This window comes from Neovison vison, chromosome 5 (genome assembly GCF_020171115.1).
Source record: "Neovison vison isolate M4711 chromosome 5, ASM_NN_V1, whole genome shotgun sequence".
Taxonomy (NCBI): Eukaryota; Metazoa; Chordata; class Mammalia; order Carnivora; family Mustelidae; genus Neogale; species Neogale vison.
In genome coordinates, this window is record NC_058095.1 from 166,328,583 (window position 1) to 166,352,191 (window position 23,609).

The 23,609-nt window shown below is 64.4% G+C and overlaps 1 protein-coding gene and 1 long non-coding RNA gene across 10 annotated transcripts in view; one reads left to right on the forward strand and one right to left on the reverse strand.

Moving 5' to 3' along the window:
- MCF2L (MCF.2 cell line derived transforming sequence like) overlaps nucleotides 1–23,609 on the forward strand; it is a 129,263-nt gene that overhangs the window by 55,827 nt on the left and 49,827 nt on the right. The window contains exon 1 of one of the 9 annotated variants that reach the window (XM_044250151.1): nucleotides 14,384–14,595. The exons of the other annotated variants lie outside the window; for them this stretch is intronic. The gene's annotated coding sequence lies outside the window, so the exon portion shown is untranslated. Of the gene's footprint in view, nucleotides 1–14,383; nucleotides 14,596–23,609 lie in introns of those variants that run through there. 9 annotated transcript variants of the gene reach the window in all.
- Nucleotides 4,044–13,397, reverse strand: LOC122907256. The gene is made up of 2 exons (XR_006384709.1): nucleotides 13,326–13,397; nucleotides 4,044–4,796 (listed from the first exon to the last, which is right to left on the reverse strand). It is a non-coding gene; the product is annotated as an uncharacterized LOC122907256 (long non-coding RNA).

Here is a 23,609-nt window from a genome sequence, read left to right on the forward strand (position 1 = left end):
GCGACCGGGCCTCCTAGAGAGGGTTTTTATGCATCTGCCCTGCAGAAGGGAGGACGTTCTCGTGGGTCACCAGCGAGCGGTACCCCCCGGAGCAAGGAGCGCCCCGGCAATGGGTGTGGGAGGCAGACGACTCTTCATCTGAAGTCATCATTCGATGACTCTGAGGCCCGCCAGTGGCTGCCTAAAGCCAGGGACATCCGTGTGGCTCGCAAGGCTGGCCTGAACTGGACAGCAGGGAGCTTAGCCAGCACCAAGCCCGTCAGAGCTGAGCCCACTCGTTCGAGCTCCGTGGACAGAGGTCCACACGCAAAGTGTGTGCAGAACAGAAGCCACAGCGGCTTGGTCCCGATAATCCCCTTCACGCAGTGACCCGTGGGTGACTACTGGGCGGTCGGCGGCCCTGTAGGTCAAGTGCTGGAGACAGAGCACTTGGGGACATAGAGGTGCTTCTGTGGTCCGCTTTCCTGGGAGCCACAGAGCCCAGGGAAGCCTTGGAGCCCCAGCTGTGCATGGGGGCCGAGCGGGTCTCCTGTCCATGGACGGTTCCTCTGTTCACCCCTGAAGTTCACAAAAGCTGCTGTGGTGTGGAGAGGGACGCAGCTTCCCTGCTGTCCGACTGTGACAAGACACCTGAGGTCTCTGTGACCACAGCCTGTGAGGACAGGCTCTCCCCTGGGTGCGGGGGCTGCGTTCTCATTGCTGACAGAGAGCTTCGTGGCGGTTAAAGCCGTGCCTCGCTGTCTCGTCTGAGCCCACAGATGGGGAGGGCCAGGCCGTAGTCGTCAGAAACGGTGCTGGTCCAGGGGCTGTCAGGAATGTGGGCGTTGGCAGGCGACGTGAGCGGGCCCTTGGGCTGGCCGTGGGGCCCACAGTTGGCACCACGGCTCTTGTTTCGGTGATGGTGGCGGTGGGCAGCAAGTGGGAGGGCGCAGGAAGGCGATGGGCCTGGCGAGGGCCCCCGAGGACTCAACTCAGAGAGGGGCTTGGCTTCTGAGCAGAGCGGGGCAGAGGCCTGGCCTCTGGATCCGTTTGTACAGTGATCACATGCTTGTCCCTGCAGGGAAACTGAGGCTGAGGGAGGGTGGGCGCATCCGTGGGGGTTAAGGGCTGAAGTTGGTGAGTGGGCCAAGCCCACAGTAGGTGAAACAGCCTTCAGCACAGGGGACAGAGGTGTCCGCTGCTTCCCACCTGGTGTCCAAAGCAGCCCTGCCCAGCCCCGGCCGCATCTCCTGGGGATGGAGGCCGCTGCGAACGGGAGCCACCCACTCATTTGTGTTGTGCCAAGAAAGGAAGCCGCAGATTGTACAGGCTTCCCGTGCGGCTCAGCTCGTGGCCTGCGCCTCAAGACCCGCGGCCGTGGCGCTCCCGGCCCGACAGTCCCGTTGGGCAGCTTCGCCTGTAGTGTGAGGGGCCGGTGCTCCGGGTCCGGACATCACATGCCCGGCTCTCTTCGCCGGAGGAAGGTGACGGCACGGGGTGGGCCCTGGAGGGAGGCTCGTGGCCGGGGCTGGGCAGGGGCAGGGCCTCGCTGTGCTTCTGGTCCCCTCGGGCAGGAGTCTCTGGAGGAAGCATCTCTTCCCTGCCCTGGCCCCACTTTCCAGAAGCCCCTCTGTCCAAAAAGTCGGCTCCCCTTCTGTGCCGCAAGGGGAACGCTACGGTCCCCCAGGCCCCCCAGCCCACCTGCAGCAGAAGTTGGTTTATCAGTTTTCTCTTTCGCCTTTCCTTCATGTCCCCATTCCATCCCTGCCACGGCCGGGCCATAGCTCCTGAGACCGAGAACGGCGGCCACGTCACAGGAGGTGGCTCAGAGCTCTTGCCTGGAAATTGGAGTCAGGGCAGCGGGTCAGGGGTTGCCGTCCTCGAGCCCCAGGACCAGGCAGTCCCGCGCTCTGACTTGGGAGCGGGGTCTGGGGACACAGCCGAGGGGCGTCTGTATAGCAGGCAGGAGCCTGGGCCTGGCCTGAGTGTCACCAAAGGTGCCGTCACGTGGGCATGATGTGAGAGCCGGACCTTTCCGGGATGCGGTCACTCTGAGGCAGTCACGGGAGTGTTAGAAAGCGGGTGTCTGTCGAGCTGGGGCAAGCTTCCCCAGCGAGCCTTGTCACCAGTGTCACGGCGGGGGGGTCGCACCCCAGCTCCCGCCGAGCCGCAGTCACCGGCTGCTGGTGCTCTGGGTCTGGGTCTGGCTGCTTCTGTGGGGTGCCGGGCACCTCACGCTCCCATGTGTTCGTGTTTTCCCAAACACGGCGGCAGAAAGGTCAGGTTGGCACCGATGCGCGTGAACGCTTCCCACCAGGCTCCATGTGTGCGTGCGTGGTGGCACACGGACAGGCCGGCGGCCCCAGGACCCCGCCGAGGGCTTCGTGCATCCGGCAGGAGCTGGAGCTCAGTGTCTGCGGCCTTTCTTGACTGCAGGCTCCGCGCGAGACGCAAGGACTCGGCTCGGTGACGCTCTCACGCTGACCCTTCAGTCCCGTGGTTGGGACCTGCACACAGATGGTCCGTCCCTGCCGCAGCATGGCAACGGAGCTGCTCGTTGTCCCCATCCTGTGCACAAAGACCCAGAGGGTTTAGAAGCCGGGTTGGCAGCGCAAGTGTAAATCCCATTGTGGGATCCATGCCCCGGACCCCGCAGCATCTGGAGGCTGGCGGCGGGGAGACGGCTTTCCCTGTGTCGCTAGAGAAGGCAGGCATTTCAGACACAGAGTACAGCGCGTGCTGAGAAACGCCAGCAGACGCCCATCCTGCACGTGGGGCCGGCAGGTCGAGGGGGGGCGTCGGTGCAGCCCATTGCCAGCCCGTTCAGAACACCTGTGACGTATTCACTCGTGCAGAGAAACCTTGATTTTCCAAGATCGCTTGAAAGAGGAGCTCAGAGCGCTCTGGGTCTTCTATATGGGAATAAGTCTTCAGGAAAAGAAACAGGTTTCTGTATTAAGCTGAGAGCAAATGAATTCACCAGACATTCCGAGGCCGAGAAGGGCCGCTCTCCATCTGTTGGCCACAGGCCCAGAGCCTGCGCCGTGGGCCGGGCCCGCGCGGGCTGCTGCGGGGAGAGCGGGGAAGTATCAGCCTGCGTGGTCGCTGCCGCGGAGACTGGGATCAGAATCCAGAGCCAGAAGGACCTCCCTGGGGTACTGAGAAGCCCAGGGATGAGATTCCTGAACTAAAGCGGGACTCCCGGAAGCTCCTGCCCCTTCCCTGGGAGAAGTGGCCCCAGCAGCGTGGGGAAGGTCCGCGAGGTCTGGTAATTCCCTGATCTTGGGCCGTTTTCCTGAATGACATGGACTCCTTTCTGTCACGTTTTCCAGTTGCATTACCCATTTTTGGGGGGGAACAAAAGCACATTTTTTTCAATAGCACAGTTTCATTGATATGTTGGAAACATAACCGAAGTTGTTAGAAATCTGTCAGATAGTTGTGTACAGATTGGACGAAAAAGGCGTCCTAAATGGACAGCTTAAAATGCAATTGAAATTTGCATTTTAAAATGTTCACGAGGCTTTTGCTTTTTCTGCCCAGACTTCCAGCTGCACAGAGCCTCGTGGGGACTGCGGGAGTGGGAGGCAACAGGCGGCCTTGGGGGGTGCCCGTGCTGCAGCCAGGATGCCTGCCGGAGCGGTCCGGCTTGTTCCCGTCCCAGCCACAAACCTCCTCAGCCGTGCTTGGCCAACATTTGGGATTTCAGGCCTTGAGCACAATTTCTTCAGTGATCTCGTTGTATTTGAAACAAGGGAAGTATTACTTTTATTACTAGAAACCAATGTGCCCTAGCGATAACCCGAGCTCTTGCCGCCAAGGCCATCCCTCCAGTAACGTCCGGTCCTTGCTCCGTGGGGCGGACTTTGGAGCGTGCGGGGCTTACTGCACGCGGCATCACACACCTTCTGAACCGGGTCTCCTTTATGAAGTGGACGCGGAACACTCTAGGGTGCGATTTTCGGGGGGCATGTGGCACTTACTAATTCAACCTACGGCTGCTCTTTTAATCAGTCCCTTTATGTTGTATCAACACAACTTTGAAACACTGTATCAACACAACATGGGAAACAGCAAAGATTTTGTTTATGCTCCGGGGTTAAAAGCACTGACTTTGACACTGTATCTGAGCTCCGAGCTAGACGGAAGGGAACTCTGTCTCTCTGTCGACAGCCAGGCACAGCACAAACCCTAAAGCACCCACCGTCTGGCCTTGCTCGGTCAACCCTAGTCCACGCCAAGCATCATGCCCAGAACGGCTGCGGCTCAGGACGCCAGGGAAGGGAGCACACGTGTTAATATGAACATGGGAGCAGCAAGGTGCAGATGGGGTTCTGAGTGGCTGTGACCGTGGCCGGGGACGCATGTGACCGTGGCCGGGGACGCAGGATCTCGAGTTCTCACCGGAGACATGGGGGCTTCAGGCAGAGATGGCGTGTGGAAGCAGGTGGCCTACTGAGAGACTGGGGTGGGACCTGGGGACAGTGCGGGCCTTGCAAGGGGCTCTGAGCCACGACAGTAGCAGCCCAGGGGCGGGGTTGCCGGGGAGACGCAGGAGGAGGGGCACAGCGTGCATGTCTTCTGGGGATGGAGAAGCCGGCAGAGGAAGCTGGAGGTCCACTTGAGACTTGGGGGGCAGAGGAGACGGACATCAGAGGAGGAGGTGGTCCTTCCTTTAGGACCGGAAGTGTCTGTGAGAGCCGGAACGTAGGTCTGAAGGGTGGCGGGTCCGCCGTGACCTCACAGATACTGGCGAGGGAAGGCAGTTGGGGACAGCGGGAACACCGGAGCGGCAGCCTGTGGACAAGTCTCGTTCCCTGCAAATAAAAACCGCATAAAACACAGACCTGCTGCCTAAACTGGCCTCACTTGCAGAGGAAAAGCGGGTGTGGCGTGGCCATGTCCAAAAGCTGTGCACTGCCCCGGGGCACTAGGCCCACGGGATCCTCCGCCACAGCTGCATGAAGGCTGTGCCATGATCTCGAAGGCTCCATTCAGAAGAGACGAGACCCTTCGAAGCTGCTGCTCGACGGCCTCCTTCCCATGTCCGTCCCTTTCTCGGAAAACCACGCCCTGCCGCTCCCTGGGCCGCCTCTGCCCCACTGCTGGGAGTGGGGGGTGGTTTGTGCCTCGAGGTGGGGGGGCCTCAGGCGATTTCCGGGATAAAGCAGGGACCCTCCTGGATGGTTAACCTGCTGGATGTCCTGGTGTGAAGGCTCCAGGCTCCCTCTGTCCCGCGAGAAAATACTGTCCCTTCGCAGCCATGTGTGGTCGGCCCGTGGAAGCTGTGTGCGCAGCAGCCCTCCTGGGGTCTGCGGGCCGTGCACACTTGGGCTGGGGCACCAGTGGGGACATGCCTGCCAAGAGGGTGTCCCACCGGAGCAGGGTGGTGGGAGGCCCCCGGGGAGAGGGTCCCCTGCACAGGGTGTGACGTGCTTCCAGGACAAGAGTGGTCAGGACGAGGGAGGTCTTTAAAGGGCAGAATCGGGTGCATGAAGGTAGAGTCCGTGGTTGGTCAGCGGGGGGCAACGCAGAGAAAAGAGAATATCGACTGGGGGCTGAGTGGGTGAGGACAGAGCTGGGATCCCGACCGGAGGAGCGGACTGCGGGCCCCGAGCCTGGAGGGGTGCTCAGAACTGTGGGATCTGCAGCCCCTGGCGGCCAGGCCCCCCGGGGCCGCATCCTGGGAGTGCCCTCCGCACCTGCCTGCCCCCGCGAGTCGGGTGCATGCTCTGACCTGGAGGTTTGTGGGCGGTGTCACGCCAAGCAGGAGCCTCTTGGCCGGAGTCTGGACGGTGCCAGGGGACGCGTCTGAGGCTGGAGCCTCCTTCCTGAGCTTCAAGCCTTCCGTTCACCCTGGGGAGCTGCCCGCCTCTTCCAGCTGCTCGGGGACGTGCGTGAGACCCTGTTCCACAGCCAGACCCCTGCCACGCCCTTCATCTCAGGCCGAAGGCAGGCCTGAGAATGGCAGTGTGGGTTTTCCAGGGTACTCTGCGGGGCCTCCGCACCCTACAGACCGACAGCGCCGTCTGGGACAAGCTGGTGTGCGCTGTATGCCCGGGTGGCATTTGGGGCCTGCTGGCTGGGTTCCCATCCCCAGTGGGCCCCCTCCTTGCTGTGCACTGAGGCAGGGGTCTCCGTCTTCCCATCTATAAGATGGGCACAATGGCACATTTCTCAGAGAGCCGTGGGGCCCCTGGAGTTTGCCCACGGTCAGTGGCAGGGACGCCTTGCCCCCCCCACACACCTCTCCTAATGCTGCCTATCGCCCTCGGGTGCACAAGGAGCCCGTCTGTCCATGGGTCTGTCCCCCGTCCTCCACTAGGGCTCCGCAGTCTCAGCAGGGCCCTCTGACAACCCAGAGGTGAAGAGTGGGGTCCCGCAGAGCTGGGGCCCCGGCACCTGGCACGCCGCCCTCGGCCTCGCTCTGCACCGGCAAACGCTGCCGTGTGTGGAGTGAGCGCTGGGAGCAGTGGGGAGGGAAGCACTGGCTCCGGGACCAGGGGCACCCCAGTGCCTGTCACTGTCCAGTGGCAGAGCCAGACCATCTGTGTGGTCTGAGACTGTGCCCACCGACACCTAACTCCGTCCCCTCAAGGTCTCTGCAAGGCTGTGGCAAGTTGCCAGCCACTCATCCTGGTCCAGGCCACCCCCTCCTGTGACGCCAGGAGGGAGAGTGGGAGGCAGCAGGGGAGGGATCTGGCCTAGCTGCCCATCTGCGTCCTGCGGGGGCTGCAGGGAAGGAGAATGGGGCCCAGGGGGTCGCAGCCCTGACTGTGCTGCCTGCCAACCCTGGGGTCACGTGGGCCAAATGGGCCCCTGTGGAGGGTGCCTCGGTGCCGCTGTTGGAACACAAACTGGGACTCCCGAGGCCGCAGATGAGGCCCCTGCCACGGTGGGCGTGCCCAAGTGAACAAGGCCACAAAGGACAGTCTCTCGGGGCTGCCAGACCCAGCCACGTGGCCCAGGCTTCTGTCCTGTCCACACACCTGGACCCGTGCGCTGGCCTTCCTCCCACAGACTCTCCCGAGCCGAGGGTCCCGCCTCTCTCCTCCCTTACGGCCTCGTCATGGGTCTCTCCAGGTCCCTGGGCTCCGCAGGGCCTCTGGGCACAAAGTAAAGGACAGTTTAAAAATGAACTGAGCTTTTCTGAGGCGTCTTCTGTCTGAGGAGCCCCTGGGGCGTCACCATGGGCTGGAGCGGCTTCTGTGTGTGTGGCTGCGCCATGAGCCCGCGAGACCCCGCAGGACCCCGTAGGACACCTAGGAGCCCATGGGACCGTTGTCCTGCCCTTTCCATGAGACGGACTCATGTAGGGAACACTTTCAGGGGGTGCATGGCATCTCTCCTACGGGGTCCCCCGAGGCCACTTCCATCCCTCCATTTGCTCTCCCACAGCCGTGGACCTCTTTGTCTGATGCCCATCCGAGGGCCTATGGCACAAGCCCCTCGACGGCCATTCCGAGACCGACCCTGCTGGGCTCCAACGCCGGCCGCAGCCACCCGCCATTTCCTGGCTCATGTGGCAAGGCCCTGCCTGCCTCTCGGCGGCTCCTCCCCGCCACCCCCACGAAACTCCCGCTCAGGCCTTCAGACACGCCCGACACCAGCTCTGGCTTCTGTGTGCCACCTGAAGTCACTTCCTCCCAAACTCTCCAAAGAGGAAAGCGACATGCACTCTGTGGTTGGTGTTAGAATCTGTAGCTCTGGTCGGGGTGTGGTCCTGAGCCTCGCGAGGCCACTGTGGTCCAGCCCCGAAGAGCGTGGGTCACCTCTGCACCTTCCAGACTCCACCCACCAAATGCGGCTTGTGCCCTCCGGACGGTGTGGTGGGGGGCACTGCTGCCATTCCAGGGTGGGAAGAGCCCGGAGCCGCCATCTGAGTCCCAGACACCCCCTGCCCGCCGCCCCCAGCTCCCCCAGGCGAGGCCCGCTCGCTCCCGGACCACGGGCGTGCCGTGAAGGCAGTCAGCCTCGCCCTGCCAGCGTCCACGCCTACGGGAGCATTTTAATTAACCTAGAGTTCCGGCTGTGTTTGCTCTCCGCCGTGTGCCCAACCCCAGAGCCTGTCCAGGTTCGTTAGGTGTGTGCCGTGAAGTTGTGGATCCTGGAGGAGAACAGGGCTCCTTCCAGGTCACACCAGGTCGCAGCTTGTGTCCTCTGGAGGGGAGCGATGGGTACCAGGCCCTGCCTGGAGGAGGAAGCAGCTCACCGTGGAGGTGATGGTTCCTGCGGCTTGTGTGTTTTTCCAGCCAGGCACACAGAGCCTCCCTGTTTAGTTCACGGAGACCGGGCGGGGGGTCCTGGGGGCCACACGTCTGCTCAGGGACCTGCACGGGGCGGGGGGCACCCAGGTCCCTAGATGCTCCCTGGCCACCCCTCCATGCCCCGACAAATGTGCAGAGAAAGTACAAGACTGATGTGGAAGAGGGGGTCCGGGTGGTGGGGTCGGGGTCCCCGATGCCTGATGAGGAGGCTGGGTCTGCACGATGGCGTTCACCCAGCGATGGGCCGCCAGGGCCAGTTTGGCGTCAGAGGGAAAGGAAGCCTGAGAGGCCACGGGAGGAACAGACTGACCCAGGGCGGACTGTCTCAGGAGAAGCAGCCGCAGTGGAAGGATCCAGAGAAGCAGGGCCGAGTGCGGGGTGGGTAGGAAGGGGCAGGGAGACTGCAAAAGGGACACAGTGGTCTGAGGACCCAGCGGCCACCGTGTCCAGCTTCACCTGCTGCCCCGCAGAGCAGACACCTGCTGGCCCGCGTTGCCGTGGTGATGAGACAAGGCAGGTGGTGTGGGGGAGCGGGAGGGGCCGGAGGTTGGTGCTGCGTGCAGGAAGCAGCCCCCCACCGTGTCGTCTGGCAGAAACTGGCAGGAGCGGGCTCTGCCCTCTGCATCCTTGTCTTTCAGGGCCTGGAGCCCAGGCTCACGTCACGCCAGCATTGCTGTAGGGTTCGAGGGGACACAGGTTTATCCATGAGGACATCACTCTGTGCCTGGATTAGCTTTTCTTGCACCCCAGGATGAGGAGGGATCAGTGCCAACCCCTGCATCAGTCAGGCCGCAGCATGGGGGGCTGCGGGCGGGTACTTGGTGCTGCTGGTACTCGGGGCTATGAGTACTCAGGGCTATGGATACTTTGATGCTGTGGGTACTTGGGCTGCGGGTATTTGGGACTGTGGGTACTCAGGGCTGTGGGTACTTTGATGCTGTGGATACTCGAAGCTGCAGGTACTTGGGGCTACGGGTACTCTGATGTTGTGGGTACTCGAGGTGTGGGAACTTGGGACTGTGGGTACTCTGATGCTGTGGGTATTCAGGGCTGTGGGTACTTTGATGCTGTGTGTACTTGGAGCTGCGGGTACTTGGGACTGCAGGTACTCGGGCTGTGGGTACTCTGATGCTGCGGGTACTCAGGGTTGTAGGTACTCTGGTGCTGTGGGTAATGGAGCTGCAGGTACTTTGATGCTGTGGGTACTCAGGCTGTGGTTACTCAGGGCTGTGGGTACTCTGATGCTGCGGGTACTCAGGGCTGCAGGTACTCTGATGCTGTGGGTACTCAGGACTGTGGGTACTCGGGCTGAGGGCACTCTGATGCTGTGGGTACTCAGACTGCGGTTACTCTGATCCTGTGGGTACTCGGGCTGCGGTTACTCTGGTGCTGCAGGTACTCGGGCTGCGGGTACTCTGATGCTGCAGGTACTCGGGCTGCGAGTATTCTGATGCTGCAGGTATTCTGATGCTGTGGTTACTCAGGGCTGTGGGTACTCTGATGCTGTGGGTACTCAGGACTGTGGGTACTCGGGCTGAGGGCACTCTGATGCTGTGGGTACTCAGACTGCAGTTACTCTGATGCTGTGGGTACTCGGGCTGCAGTTACTCTGGTGCTGTGGGTACTCGGGGCTGCGGGTACTCGGGGCTGTGGGTATTCTGATGCTGCGGGTATTCTGATGCTGCGGGTACTCGGGGCTGTGGGTACTCTGATGCTGTGGATACTTGGGGCTGTGGGTACTCTGATGCTGCGGGTACTCGGGCCTGCGGGTACTCTGATGCTGCGGGTACTCGGAGCTGTGGGTACTTTGATGCTGCGGGTGCTCGGGCTGTGGTTACTCAGGGCTACGGGTACTCTGATGCTGTGGGTACTCTGATGCTGCGGGTACTCGGGGCTGCAGGTACTCTGATGCTGCGGTACTCAGGGCTGTGGGTACTTGGAGCTGCGGGTACTCTGATGCTGCGGGTACTCGGAGCTGTGGGTACTTTGATGCTGCGGGTACTCAGGGCTTCGGGTACTCAGAGCTGCAGGTACTCTGATGCTGCGGGTACTCTGATGCTGCGGGTACTCAGAGCTGTGGGTACTTTGATGCTGCGGGTACTCAGGGCTGCGGGTACTTTGATGCTGCGGGTACTCAGGGCTGCGGGTACTCAGAGCTGCAGGTACTCTGATGCTGCGGGTACTCTGATGCTGCGGGTACTCAGAGCTGTGGGTACTTTGATGCTGCGGGTACTCAGGGCTGCGGGTACTCTGATGTTGCGGGTACTCTGATGCTGCGGGTACTCTGATGCTGCGGTACTCAGGGCTGTGGGTACTTGGAGCTGCGGGTACTCTGTTGCTGCGGGTACTCGGAGCTGTGGGTACTTTGATGCTGCGGGTACTCAGGGCTTCGGGTACTCAGAGCTGCAGGTACTCTGATGCTGCGGGTACTCTGATGCTGCGGGTACTCAGAGCTGTGGGTACTTTGATGCTGCGGGTACTCAGGGCTGCGGGTACTTTGATGCTGCGGGTACTCAGGGCTGAGGGTACTCGGAGCTGCGGGTACTCTGATGTTGCGGGTACTCTGATGCTGCGGGTACTCTGATGCTGCGGGTACTCGGAGCTGTGGGTACTCGGGGTTGGGCAGCCTCATCTTCACACTTTGTGTTTCAATGTTCCGTCGTCACCTACCCTGTCTGCTGGATACTGTGGATTGTGGCCAGAGTCACTGCGTCTCTACCCATGAGTCAGCAAGTCCTGTTTGGGGACCCAAGTGGCCTGTCACTTGCTTCAGGCCGAGGCGGCCCCTGTGGGCACTCATACCCTCAGCTCTGGAGAGACCGGGCCTCCGTGTCACTAGGCTTCTCCCCGAGGAGGTAGCCAGAGGCCCCAAAACCCCTCTCAGGGAGAGCAGCCAGGAATGCTGGTGACATGAAAGTCGTGCAGACCGCCCCACGAGACCCGAGTCCACGGCACAGCCACCGAGCAGTCAGCACGCTCGGCCCGCCCCGTGGGGCCCGCACCCCTCGGTTCTCTGCGGACGCCGCCTCCCTCCTGTCCCCTCCACTGCGGCCCGCGGGCGGAGCTCCTGAGTTGTCACTCTCGTCCCTGAACGTGTTTTGAGTATCTGCCGTGACCCTGTGAGAGCACGTCCATCTTAAGGGAAAGTCTTCTTGGCCCGACAGTGGGTTCTGTGCACGGAGCTCTGGCCCCGGTGGCCTCACTGCCCGTCACACAAAGCCGACACAACACGGGCTCTGGGACTCTGCCGGTTTCTGAGAAAAGCCACTTGTCGGCTGGTCAGGGTTGACGTCCGCAAACCCTAGAGCTATGACCATCCTCCAGGCCCGCGTTCAGCCCTCTGTCAGATGTGTCCCTGTCCCGACTCCGGGCTCCAAGCTCAGCTGTCCCCGCAGTGCGGAGTGCCGCCCCCCGGCCGTCCTCTGAGGCCCTGCACAGCTCCGGCGGCTGAGCCGTTCCCAGAGCTGGCCTCTGGCTCCGGAGACCCGGCAGGAGAGGGCCACGTGCCCCTCGGGCCGCACGCCCTGCCCTGCAGCACAGGCTCCCGGCATGCATGCTCTGCGCTGCAGAGAGGGAAGCGGGACGCAGAGCCGCAGGCCCTCGGACGCCGGGTGGCTTGTGATGAGAAGGAGGTCCCCGCGCGCCAAGGAAGGAGCCACTGCAGGCGGTGGGGACCGTGGTGGAGGGCCAGGCGTGGGAACCTCAGGGAGCGTGTGCGACTGTGACCCCTGTGTGGGGCGCACCTGCCTCCGAGGGGTCTCCAGGGCGGCAGCCGGGCCCGGACAAGGCACCGCGGAGAGAACGCCCGCGTGCCTCCGTTGCGTGCCCTCCTCCTCCACAGCCCTCCCGGGGCAGCAGCCGCGTGACACACACGTAACACGCACGAGCCAGGCCGGAAGCAGGGAAGTGCCGAAGCAGGGAGAACCTGCCAGAGGCCAGGCCTCTGGGGCCGCCCGAGGACCCGGTTAGGGCAGGTGTGAGCACAGTAGACCTGGGCGTGAGGGCAGGACGGGGCAGACGTGAGGGCTGCGGGTGTTCGGCTGCGGGCATGAGGACGGGTCACAGTGTGGGGCAGGGACGTGAAAAGGGCCCCTCGGAGAAGGATACATGTGGGGGAAAAGCTCAGAGTAAGTGATGGGTCAGCTCCGTGGGAGTTTGGGGCGGAGAGTCTGGTCTATCCTACTAATAATTTGGGATTTGTCTGGCCCTTCTCTGACCATGGCCAGGGCTGGGACGGAGCTCACGCACCACGACCCCGTGGTGAGGCGCTGGAGTCTGACCACTTGCTCACTGTTCCCAAGCCCCCCGGGCAGCGGGCATGCATTTCTTGGGTAAATGAACCCCGTGTCTGCCGAGGGAAGACCTTCCGCCAGCCGCTTCCTCTGTGAAGTCTACGTTGCCCTTCTGAAGGGCACCCAGCTTGCTCGCTGTGCTTGAGCCTGAGGGCCCACCTCCTGGCAGCTCGGCAGAGGCACTGGGGGGGCACTGGGGGTCGCCTGGAACCCACTGCCCTGCTTCCTCAGCTGTGGGCCTGGGGCCTGGAGGCCGGGGCCGCTGTGTCAGCCCAACCTGCAGGGCGAACAGGGACAACAGCGGCTCCGCAGGCCCAACCACGTGTGTTTCCTGGGAGGTGTGGGCTGCCCGGCTGGAGGGCCGGCCGCGGACGTGGTCAGCAGGGAGCCCAAGGGTCCGGAGCTAGGGCGGCACCCCACCTCCCTCCAGGGGGCCCGCTCTCTCCAGCAGCTGGGAGAAAGGGGGCCGTGCGGGCCCAGAGGGAAGACCCCTCTCCCGCCCAGGCCGGTTCACCCGCAGGCTGTGGGGGAGCTCCGGGCCAGGCGTGGCTGTCATTCCTGGACACAGGACCAGAGGAGCCCGCCTGGCCCGGCCCAGGTGCAGACCCCTGGCTGAGGTCACGGCCCGCGGCAGCTGCCGCCTTCCTCTCAGCCCAGCCTGCCTCTGGCAGCCCTGAGGCCGCACTCCCAGGCTTTGGCTGGCAGACGCGGGGTGGGGGTGGGGGGAGCACCGCAGCAGCCCCTCCCTCTACCACATGCCCCTGTGCTGTCCCCTCTGGTGGCTGACCTGCTGGTCTGATGCCTTCTTTCCCAGAGTCGCCGTGGTTGCTGGTTCCTCAGCGGGGTGGGCCTCTCTGTGTGCGGACTTCGAGGTGTCCCTGGCCGGGGGCCTGCACGGTGCTGTGGGGGAACTGTGCCAGGGTCCGCGGTGCGACTGGGGCCCCGGCGGGGGTGATGCTGGCGGCTGCAGCCACGGGTCCCCCGAGCCAGGGGCTTGCCACCCGGTGTGCTTGCTGTCCCCCTGCCTGTCCCCGGGCAGCGCACGGAGTGTTGTGCCCGCCCCGACTGGAGGGTCAGTGCACAGGAAGGAGGGGATTGGAATTGTCCAGCAGGTCGGTCTGGCCACGTGACAGGTGTGAAGGGGGGTGTGGAGCGGGCGAGGGCAGCGGCCATGGCGGTGAGCGTGCCCCCAGCATGGGTGTGTGCAACCTTGCTGCCCGGGGTGCAGGCGGGTGGGAACCGAGTCCTGATGTTATATTCCAACAGTGGGTAAAAGCTGCCCACGCCCATGAAGGCTACTGCCCTGACCCCGCGCAGGACGGTCTCTGGGGCCTGGGCTCCAGCTCCACGCACTCCCTCTGCTCGGGCTCTTCCTGCCCACGACCTGGTTCCCACCCCCCACCCCACCCCCACCCGCACCCGCACCCCCGCTAGCTGCTTCAGTCACCTGGGAGCCCCTTAGCAGGGAGCCAGGCTCCACCTCCAGCCCAGACCAAACCTGCATTTTAACGAGCTCCCCAGGGTGTCCCCCTCCCCCTTACATTTTCCAAGCTCTTAGCCCTTGGGGGCGGCTGAGGTCCCCGGAGAGCAGCCAACCGAGCACACACAGCTCTGCGAGGAGCACAGGCGCAGGGACAGACAGACAGGGGGGACGGACAGATCCAGGCGGGGCAGGAGAGGTGCAGACCCTGCCCCGCCCACCGCTGGGGAAGACTGCGCTGGGCACGGGGCCCCCGCAGGGAGGGTGCAGACGGGCGGCGGGGTTGGAGCCGGCCCCCAGGAGCCGCTGCGCGGCGGGGGCTGGGCTGTCCCTGGCCAGCACGTCTAGGGAGTGTCCCTCCAGAGCTGCGGACCCAGCACCAAGGCCCCGGGGCCAGGACAGCGGCCGACCCAGAAATGGAGCCCCGCTGCCTTTGTACGCCCAGGACGGGCGTTCCAGGAGACAGGCCGCCGCCTCCTGACGCCGGCGCGCTGGTGGCCACAGCATGACCTTAAGCCTCATCTCCCGGCTGTCGCAGGACACCTCTGGGCTGTGGCTCTCCTGCGCAGCAGCACAGGTGCGCCTGGGCTGCGCGCGGGCGGGGGCTGGGGGGCGGCGCCTGGGGGGCAGGCGGGGGGCCCTCGGGGGACGCGGCAAGTGTGCCCACGCAGGGCTGTGCAGACCCAGGCTGGCGGCCCTGGCAGTGGGGTCCCGGCTGGGACGTGCTCCGGGGCTGGGGCTGTGTCCGGCGACTCCCTCCCGCCCTGCGGGGTGCCCGGGCCGGCTTGCAGCCGAGCACCCTGGAAGCTGAAGGAGCTCTCCCAGCGGCGCCTTTGTTCAGGCTTTCCAGGAGACACGCCGCTGCTGCGGCTGCCAGGAACCCCGGGGCCTGGGGGCGGGCTGCGCTGCGGTCCCCGCGGCGGCCGGTGCCCAGACCCCCTGACGGAGGCTGTCCAGCAGCGGGGTCAGGCCTGGGCCCCTGGCCCCCCGTGGTAACAGCCACCTGGGTTCCGTGGGACCTGGGACCTGCTCCGGCCGCCAGTGGGGGTGTGGGCACCTCTGAGGCCAGCTGGGGTGCCCGGGGAACAAAGACCGCGGCTGGAGGGTGAGCACGGGCGTGTCTGAGGGTGACGGGCGCTCGTTCCGAAGTCATTCGTCAGGAAGTACGTTTTCCTGCAGGTGCTTGTGCGGGAGGGACGGGGGCAAAGAGCCCATCCTCTGCTTCTGCAGACTTGAGTGAATCAGCCGGATCTAGATCTTAGTGGCCGGTAGCAGCAGGTGAACATCCGCCATCCCCAGGTTGAGGACAGAGGCCCCGGGTGTGCGTGACTGGGCCCGCCACGGAGGGGGCCGCAGGGAAGGCCGGGCGCAGCGCCGCACGTGGGGCGAGCCCAGCTGGACCTGGGGCCTGCGGTCGGCCCGTCGGGGAGGGCGTGGGAGGCTCTGCGGGACACGCGGTGCTGCGTGCGGCTGGCTGCGGGCCGGCCGCGTTCTCGGGGTGCCTGGCACCCCGCACGTGTGTTCTTTCCAGGAGGCGCCTCAGCGCGGCCACCGGTCATGTCGGACGTGAGCGCGTTCTCCTCAGTGGGGCCCGGCTCTGGTTCCCGTGACCGCCTCCAGCAGACGTTACTCCGCGGTGCGCCGGCTGTCAAGGGAGCACGGGGGGCTCCGGTGTAACGCAGGGTGGGGGTCTCCCGTCTCCACAGACCGCTGGCTGCTTCTCCGAACAAGGGCGTTTGTTGCCTGAGGAGGAGGCGGCTGTTGGTCCACGTGACAGCGGGTCTTCCTCCCGCGGCTGCTGCAGAACACGTCACTTTGATTGGCACCTGCTGTTTACCAGCAAGGATGCCCACGCCGCCCCTCACGTCTGCACTAGCAGTGGCTCGTACCTGCCCTGAGTCAACAGGAGACCAAGGGGAGGCCACGGGCGTAACCCGTATCCCAGGGTGACTCACACTGCGGAGCAGGATGGGGGGTGGGAGCCACGATCCCGCCACAGGCTGAGGTGCCTCCCGTCTTGTCCTTGTGACGTCCGTGAGGTCAGCGGGGCTGCGTGACCTCTCCCCACCACAGTCGGCCCTCAGCGCCTGTCCCTGCCTCCCGCACGCTGGACCGTGTGCGTGCCCAGCGGGGTGAGGGCTGCCGGGGGCCGGCGTCCGTGGAGCCCCGTGTCCCTGCCCTGCGGCTGCGGCAGCCCTCTCGCAGGCCGCCGTGCTGAGGCCCGGAGTAGAGGAGGCGTGCGCGGCCTCCGTGAGGGTTAGTGCAGCCTCTTGTCTGCTCGTAGATTTCTAGCATTCTGGGGGCTTAGGACGTGGGAACAAGGTGCACGTCGACAGTTCAGGGAAGAGTTTTGGAGAGTCCCCGGGATTCCTGGAAGGAGCTCACTGCCGGTGTCAGGGACAGGCCCCGCCGTGCCTCCCCTTCTCGCACGCGTGGTCTGTGAGCCACCTTCTGAGGGCAGGTCCAGAGGGAGGGTGCTTGTGAGCCCAGCCCTGAGGAAGGACCGGAGACGATGATTTTCCTGATCTGTTGACGAATAGGAAGACTCGGTCAGAAACATTTGCTTTGTTTTTAAGCAGCGGTGACAGGTGTGGGAGTGGGGCACGTGTGTCCCTGGTGTGCGTGTGTGCTGCGTGTGTGCTGTTTACGTGCGGCGCGTGTGAGACACGTGGGCCGTACCTGCCACCGGAGAGCCGGTGGAGATGCTGAGGCTGATGACGTGGGCCTGGGGGACGCTCAGCCCAAAGCCAGGACATGTGGCCAGTGTGCTGCCACCTATACTGCCCTGGGGCTGACGGGATTTGTTTTTTTGTTTGTTTGTTTTTAAAGATTTTATTTATTTATTTGACAGACAGAGATCACAGGTAGGCAGAGAGGCAGCAGAGAGAGAGGAGGAAGCAGGCTCCCACTGAGCAGAGAGCCCGATGCGGGGCTCGATCCCAGGACCCTGAGACCATGACCCGAGACGAAGGCAGAGGCTTAACCCACTGAGCCACCCAGGCGCCCCGAGATTTGTTTTTGCTCCAACCCAGAGTGTGGGTTTCTGAGGAGCGGCAGACCTTGGTCTGACTCTGTGGGTGTGCAAGGGTGGGGTGTTGGACACACGGGACGGGCCTGATTTTCCACCTTCTCTCCTGCTGTCCTCCCTGGCCCCGGGAGCTCGCTGAGATCCTCCGGCATCAGCCTATTCAGCCTCTGGGGTGGTCCACACGGCACCCCTCTGCGGAGGGCCAGCCTGGGGCTATTCTAGGAGCCACTGGGCTTGATGTTCCCAGGGTCATGGGCTATGGCTCTCCTACAGGGACGGCCCCATGGCTCTGTCTGCAAGGTCATAACCCTAGCCAGAAACGGCCCTGGCCCTGTCCTGGGTCCCTATCCAGGCTGCCCAAGCAGAGCTCTCTCTGTCCTGGGACAGGAGAGAAAGCTCAGCAGCTGGAGCATTACCGGGAATGACAAGTCTGCGGATATCTCGTGCCGAGACCCTTTGAGGCAAGAGCTGGCCGAGGGCTGCCATCAGCAAGCTCTGGGTGCCGCTGGCTTGCCGTCCTCGTCACCCGCCCCACCTGGCCGCCTGCGCTGGGCCGGTGTGGCCAACACCTGCCTGGTCCCGTGAGCCTCCTGCGCCCTCATCCCATTCTGGGCACTGAACACCCGCTACGTGGCCGCGGGGGTATCCCGTGCCGCCCCTCCAGACGCTCCGCGAGATGCCGCCGTCCCTGCTCTGTGGTCACGGGCTCCCAGGGGCGCTGAGCACGGAGGGCTTCGCTGTGGCTCTCGTGGCACAGTGTGGTTTCGTGGCTTCACGAGCAAACACGCTCTAGTGTTGTGGCTGGACCCAATATTTGTGCCTTAAGACCCGTCTGCTGTTGACTGTGGCCAGGTCTGCGCGCCACTGCCGCACGGCATATCTGAGAGGCGCAGGTCACCCCTGTCAAGCCTCCTTGTGCTAACGCTCGTTTGGCAGTGGGCGCTGGGGGGGGTGGCCTCAGCCTCCCAAACCCTCCCGCCACGCATCTTCCGGCCAGCGGGGAGCCTGCGCACCTGCTCCTGCCTCGGGGGAGGTCGGCCTCCCGCCTGGTCCCCGACCCTCGGGGCATGGCCTTTGGCAACCTTCCAGGTCCCATCCCGGTTCCCAAACCCACACAGGTGCACACTTGGCGGCAGGGCCCAGGAGGACTTGTGCTCTGTCGAACTGAACAGCCGCGTGACTCAGAATTCTCAGGAATTTCAAACTCAGAAATGTTCAAAGGGAGCTCCTGGCTGGGCCTGGTCCTCGCTCTCACTGCTGGGCGGTTCTGGGAGAAGTGGGGGCCAGCCCTGTCCGCCGTCCAGGAAGGACAGGTGTGTGACGGTGGCCTTGTGGGGGACCCCAGTAAAGGAGGCCCTCGCTTGTGGCAGGAGGACCCTTCTGGGCTCCAGGGGCTCCAGGTCCCATGGCCAGAGCTGCAGTCAGGACCTGCTTGAGCCGAGGTGGGCCTGGCCCCCGGAGCCCCGGGCCGTGACCCCCGCTCCGTGACACACAAGGCAGCCTGAACGGAGTGCTGCGACAGCTCTCCCCAGGCCCCTCTCGTCTGCCTCGCTGTGGCACACGGAGGCGAGTGGCTGTGTCCGGACCCACACCGGGCTCACGGACACCCACCCCTGCATGTCCGAGCCCGTTTCTGTGCTCACCTCCGTGGGCCTTAAAGCCAAACCAGAGCCCGCGCACTGAGGACGCAGTCGCTGGCCGAAGGCTGTGTTCGCACAGCCCTGCAGAAAAGCGTTCCACAAGCGGGGCCGTCTGGCTCCACAGGACCCTCACGGCAGCCCTGAGCCCCGAGAAGCAGCCCTGGCCCTGGGGACACACCCGTCAACCTGGACCCCAGCCGGCAGGTGAATGGCTTCCCTCAGGATTCAGGAGGCTGGCCTGTGGGCCGGGTGCTGATCAGGGGCCTGGAGCCCGCTGCTTTGGGTCCCTGACCTCCCCCCCCATCTGGGGGGGCGGGGGGAACCCACTGAGGTGTTTCCAGGCCCACCGTCATTTTTGCCTGCGAGAAGGCGCCTTCGAGACAGGGGCCCTCGGGCTGGACCTGCGCTGCTGCAGAGGGACGGGAGCGAAGGCCCACGGACCCCCAGGGCAGGGCGGAGCGCCGTGTGACGGGGGGGGGGGGGGGGGGGGGGGGCCCTGCTCGCCCTGAGCACAGCCCAGCCCTGTCCCTGTGCGGCACAGCTCTTCCCTTCCTTAATCCAGACCCGCTCCAGGCGCCGGCTCCTCCTACCTCAGGCGACAGAACCCGGCAGGGACAGGGTGGAAACAGCAGGCAGGGGCCGCGTGGGGCCTCCTGAGTGTGGGGCCTGCCCCTGCCCGGGTCTGACGCCATGACCTACGTGCACCGAGGGTATGAAGACGTTCCTCACCCACGCCAGGACTTCCCGAGCCAGAGGGCTGGGCGAGCAGGGCAGGTCCAAGGAGGGGCCAGAACGGTCCCGAATGGTCCAGAATGATCCAGAATGGCCCAGGGTGGTGTGAACGCAAGGAAGGCTAGTGCTCTGGGCTGTGTGGTTCGTGGGGGCCTGGGCTTCCGGCCGGAGCCAAGGAGGGCTTTCGCGTGGGCTCACCTAGTTCGGGACAGAGGGCAGCCCGACCGCGGCTCCCGAACACGGAAGCCAGGGCATGAGGACGTGGAGGGGGGCTCAGAGCCCACGTCAGGAACCGTCTCCTCCAACAGGGGGTCCAGTGTTCGGGTCTGGTTCTGAAACAAGGTCTTGAGGAAACGTCTGACCTGACTGAAGGGGGGAGATGTTTCCGTGCCTGTTCTGATGCGTTCATGCTGCCTGTGTAGTCCCGTGTGCTGTTCCCTCCAGGACCCTCCACGTCCCGTCCCCGCATGCGTGTGCAAGGCTGCATTTCTGGGGGGGCAATGGCCATCCCCCGGTGCCCACCGCAGGGGCCATGTGGGCAGTGACACCTGCCATCCACGTCTCCCGTGGTTGTGATTTTCTCAGTAGCAGCGGCCGAGGAGAAAATACCGTGGACAGAACAGTGGGGCCGATGCACCCCACCCCCATCAGCCCATGGTGGCTTAGAAAGCCAGCGCCGGCCAGGGCGAGGGCAGGTGGTGCACCCCGGGCGTTCGTGATGTTGAGCCCCCACCCACGTGCCAGATGCAGTGCACATCGCCCTGTGAGCGGGACGCCACAAAAACTAGCTCAGGAGGTGGAGGAACCCCCGGAAACCAGGGACCCCCCCCATAGCAAAGGCAAGTCAGCACACAGACCATGGCCCCCTGGCTTCAGCCCCTTGTCACAGCAACTCCTGGAAGGCTGCACAGACGTGCCCGCAGCCTGCACGTGGGGTCCCTGGGGCTGGGCACAGTGCGCCGCTGGTTCAGGTGTAAAGGCACAGAGTGGCTGCTCCCTGAGCCGGGCCCCCAGGGTCACAGTGCCCGACACGTCCCCGGCCACCGTCTCCTCTACCTGGCGCAGGGACAGCGTTCACGAGCTCCCGGCGGTCGCGGCTCAGACTAACAGAAACGCAAATACAGAACCATGGGAGCGGCGGAATGTCATTTCTTGGACGGCTGAACCAAGGGTCAGGGACCACAGGCACACGTGATGGTCGGAACCCTGCGCTCTGCGCTCACCGCGGCCCAAGCTCACTGGGAGGTCCGATGTCTCCTGCTTCTGCTCCTTCGAGCGAGCGCATTGCGTGTCTCCACCTACAAACCCGTCCCTGAAAGTCACCCGGGTGACAACCTCAGATGGATAACCTTGTCCCTCCCTTTGTGCTGCTGCTCTCCTTGGTCCCCGCTGTGTGGCCTCAGGCAAGTCACTGGGTGTCTCTGTGCCTTAGGGAGCTCGTGGGGGATGGGATAAGAACGCTCCGCCTGCTGGGCCGTTGAGGCAGACGCGTCCTTGATAAAGGTGCCACTACGGTGACAGGTTCCTCTGGGCATGACGTTGGCTGACGAGTGCCAGCTCTCGCGGGCCCGGGAGTGCGGGAGGGCCCTACCCTCCCCTACACCGACTACTCCCTCTACGGCAACCGGTATCTGAGTCGGTGTTCGAGAGGCGCCTGCCTTCTGGACTGACCTAAGGCCTGGCGGGTTTGGGGAGGTTTCCCCTTCTTCGCCGTGTCCCGGCAGGGGCTCAGTTCCGAACTTCTCCGAAAGCCTCGCGTCCTTCTACGAGGACAAGCTGGGTGATTCCCCACGGGCCCCTGGAGGAGCTGCTGGTCCTCCCTGCCGGCACCCCGGAACCCTGCTCCCCTCAGGCTGGAGGGGGCCCCGCTGCCCCAGCCGCACACAGATGACCTTCTGCGGCTCGGACCCCAGCGACCCCATAGCGGGTGGGACGGGAGAAACGCTCCGAGCCGGCGGGAGGCGGGTCGTGAGCGCTGCGGACACTCAGAGGCCCCGCGCTGGCCTTGGCTCGTGGCCGTCTCTACGCGCTGGCTCAAGCTGCCTGTGATAAGGAGGATTCTGAGGGTCGCCGGCGCCCGGTTGTCTGCCCGTGGCGAACATCGAGTCGTGTGGCATCTAAGCCGGCATCCGCCAAGGCCTGGCTTCATGTGGCTCCCGGGGCGGGGTGCGGCTCTCCTCGCGGGGAACGGCGTTCGAAGGCTACTTCGTACGAGGCTGCGTCTGGCTCCGAGCCACGGGGTTTGTGCGAGCCCACGAGCCCGGGCCCAGGACGAGAGCGGGCTCGCTCTGCAGGGCCGGGCCCAGGACGGACATGGATCGTGCCGCCTGCGGCCCACCTGGCTGACCCTTCACGAGACAGGGACGAACGAGCAAGCGTTCACTGGGTGGCAGGCAGAGCCGCAACCTCCTGACGTCCCGGAGCGTGCCTCGGGCCACGCAGCCCCTGACCGGCTGGCGTTCTGCTGGGCATGGGTCTGACCCCAGCGCAGCGTCACCTGTGGGGGGAGCCTGGGCTACGGCTGCAGTCCACTCAGGCGGGATTGAAAAATCAGGGTGCCCATTCTGCACGCACCTCACCGAGACCTCTGGAAGGTTCCCAGGCAGGCCTGAGCTGCCGACCCGCCAGGCACGGGCACGTGGCCTCAGGGGCTCTGGGGAGGGGCTTCTGGGGATGGTCCGTGGACCTCAGGGGCTCTACGGAGGGGTGCGGCCTTGGGGCTGTAGGCCTTCGTCTGTACCCCACTGTCACTGTGGCGCCAAAGAGCTCCCAGACGGCGGCAGCCTTGCCCGGGGCTGAGCTGGGGCCCAGAGCAGCTACACTGTGAGCTGAGGGGTGGTTCCCATGAGGGGGTGAGGGGACTGTGTCCCCAGCCCTGTGCTGGGCCCCCAGCCCCACCGCCGAGGGGCCCCAAGGAGACAGGCTGCCTTCTCTGTGCCCGGGCCTTGTCCGCCCCCCTCCCACTGCCTCTGTGACAGGCCCCTTGCTCAGGGGTCTCCTTTCGCGTCCGGCTGAGACGGAAACGCTGGAGACGGCACCCGCAGTGTCGCTCTGTGACGGTGTGGGGCCTCACCTGGCCCGACCCTCTTGTTGGGCCCGCGGCCGGGACGACCCCCTTCCTGTCCAGACAGCTGACAATGAGGCGCGGGGGAGGCTTGTCCTCCATTTCCTGCTGAGCTAGGGGTCATAGCATCCTCCGCCGTGAACTGTGCCCTCCCCTCGTCCCCAAGCGGCTGCTGCCTGTGCAAGAGCCGCCCACTGCCCCTGCAGCCCCAGCCCCCAGGGACAGAAGCTGGCAGGTGACAGGGACACTCACTGCGCTGTGGCCCTTGCTTATCTCCAGCTGCAGAGCGGTGGGCAGTGACCATGTAAGCGGAGTGGCCTCTACATGGAGTCCGTGCCTGTGGACCCACCTGTGTGCCGTTTCCAGCCTGGGCCGTGCACAGAGTAACTCTCTCATTCACGCCTGAAACGTGGCCTCTGGCCCAGGCACAGTATCACCACACGCTCCGTCCCAGAAACCCTGAGTGTGGGATGCCCAGCGAGGCCCCGGTCAGCGGTCCATGGGCTCCGGAAGTCCTGCACCAGCCTGTGTATGTAGAAAGAACTTTGCTACCTGGCCGGACTGCCACCTCAGGAAGTCACCGTGTCACGCGCCTCTCACTTCCTCTGTTCAGCGCAAGCTCTTTGAGCTCCTATCCCAACACCTGCTGGGTGGGCCCTGGGCTTGCATAGTGGTCCGCAGACCAGGTCCCCGTGAGGCACGGCGTAGGCCAGGAGGTGGACAAAGGCCTCTGTGAAGATGTGATCTCTTGACCAGTAAGATCGGACTGGTCGGCAGACGTGGGAGACGCATTACAGGAAGCTGCTCATGCAAAGGCCCTGAGGCCTGAGGGACCAAATTCATGTGGACAGCGACCTGGTCGGCGGGACCGTCCGTCTGTCGGACAGCACAGCGCTGGTCGGTAATGGCAGGCCTGTCTCCAGCACATGGGGAAACCCTGGGCCATCGGGTGAGCCGGGCACAGCGCAGACCGCTATGCGGTGCAGGACTGAGCTCTGGAATCTGGGAGGAGGTGCTGCCCGGAAGCCTTTGCCGGGTGGACATGGTCTGAGGGGGACCATGCAGTGTCCACTGTCAGAGGCCTGGACACCCGTGGTCGTCTTTCCTCATGGGCTGGTGGGATCTGA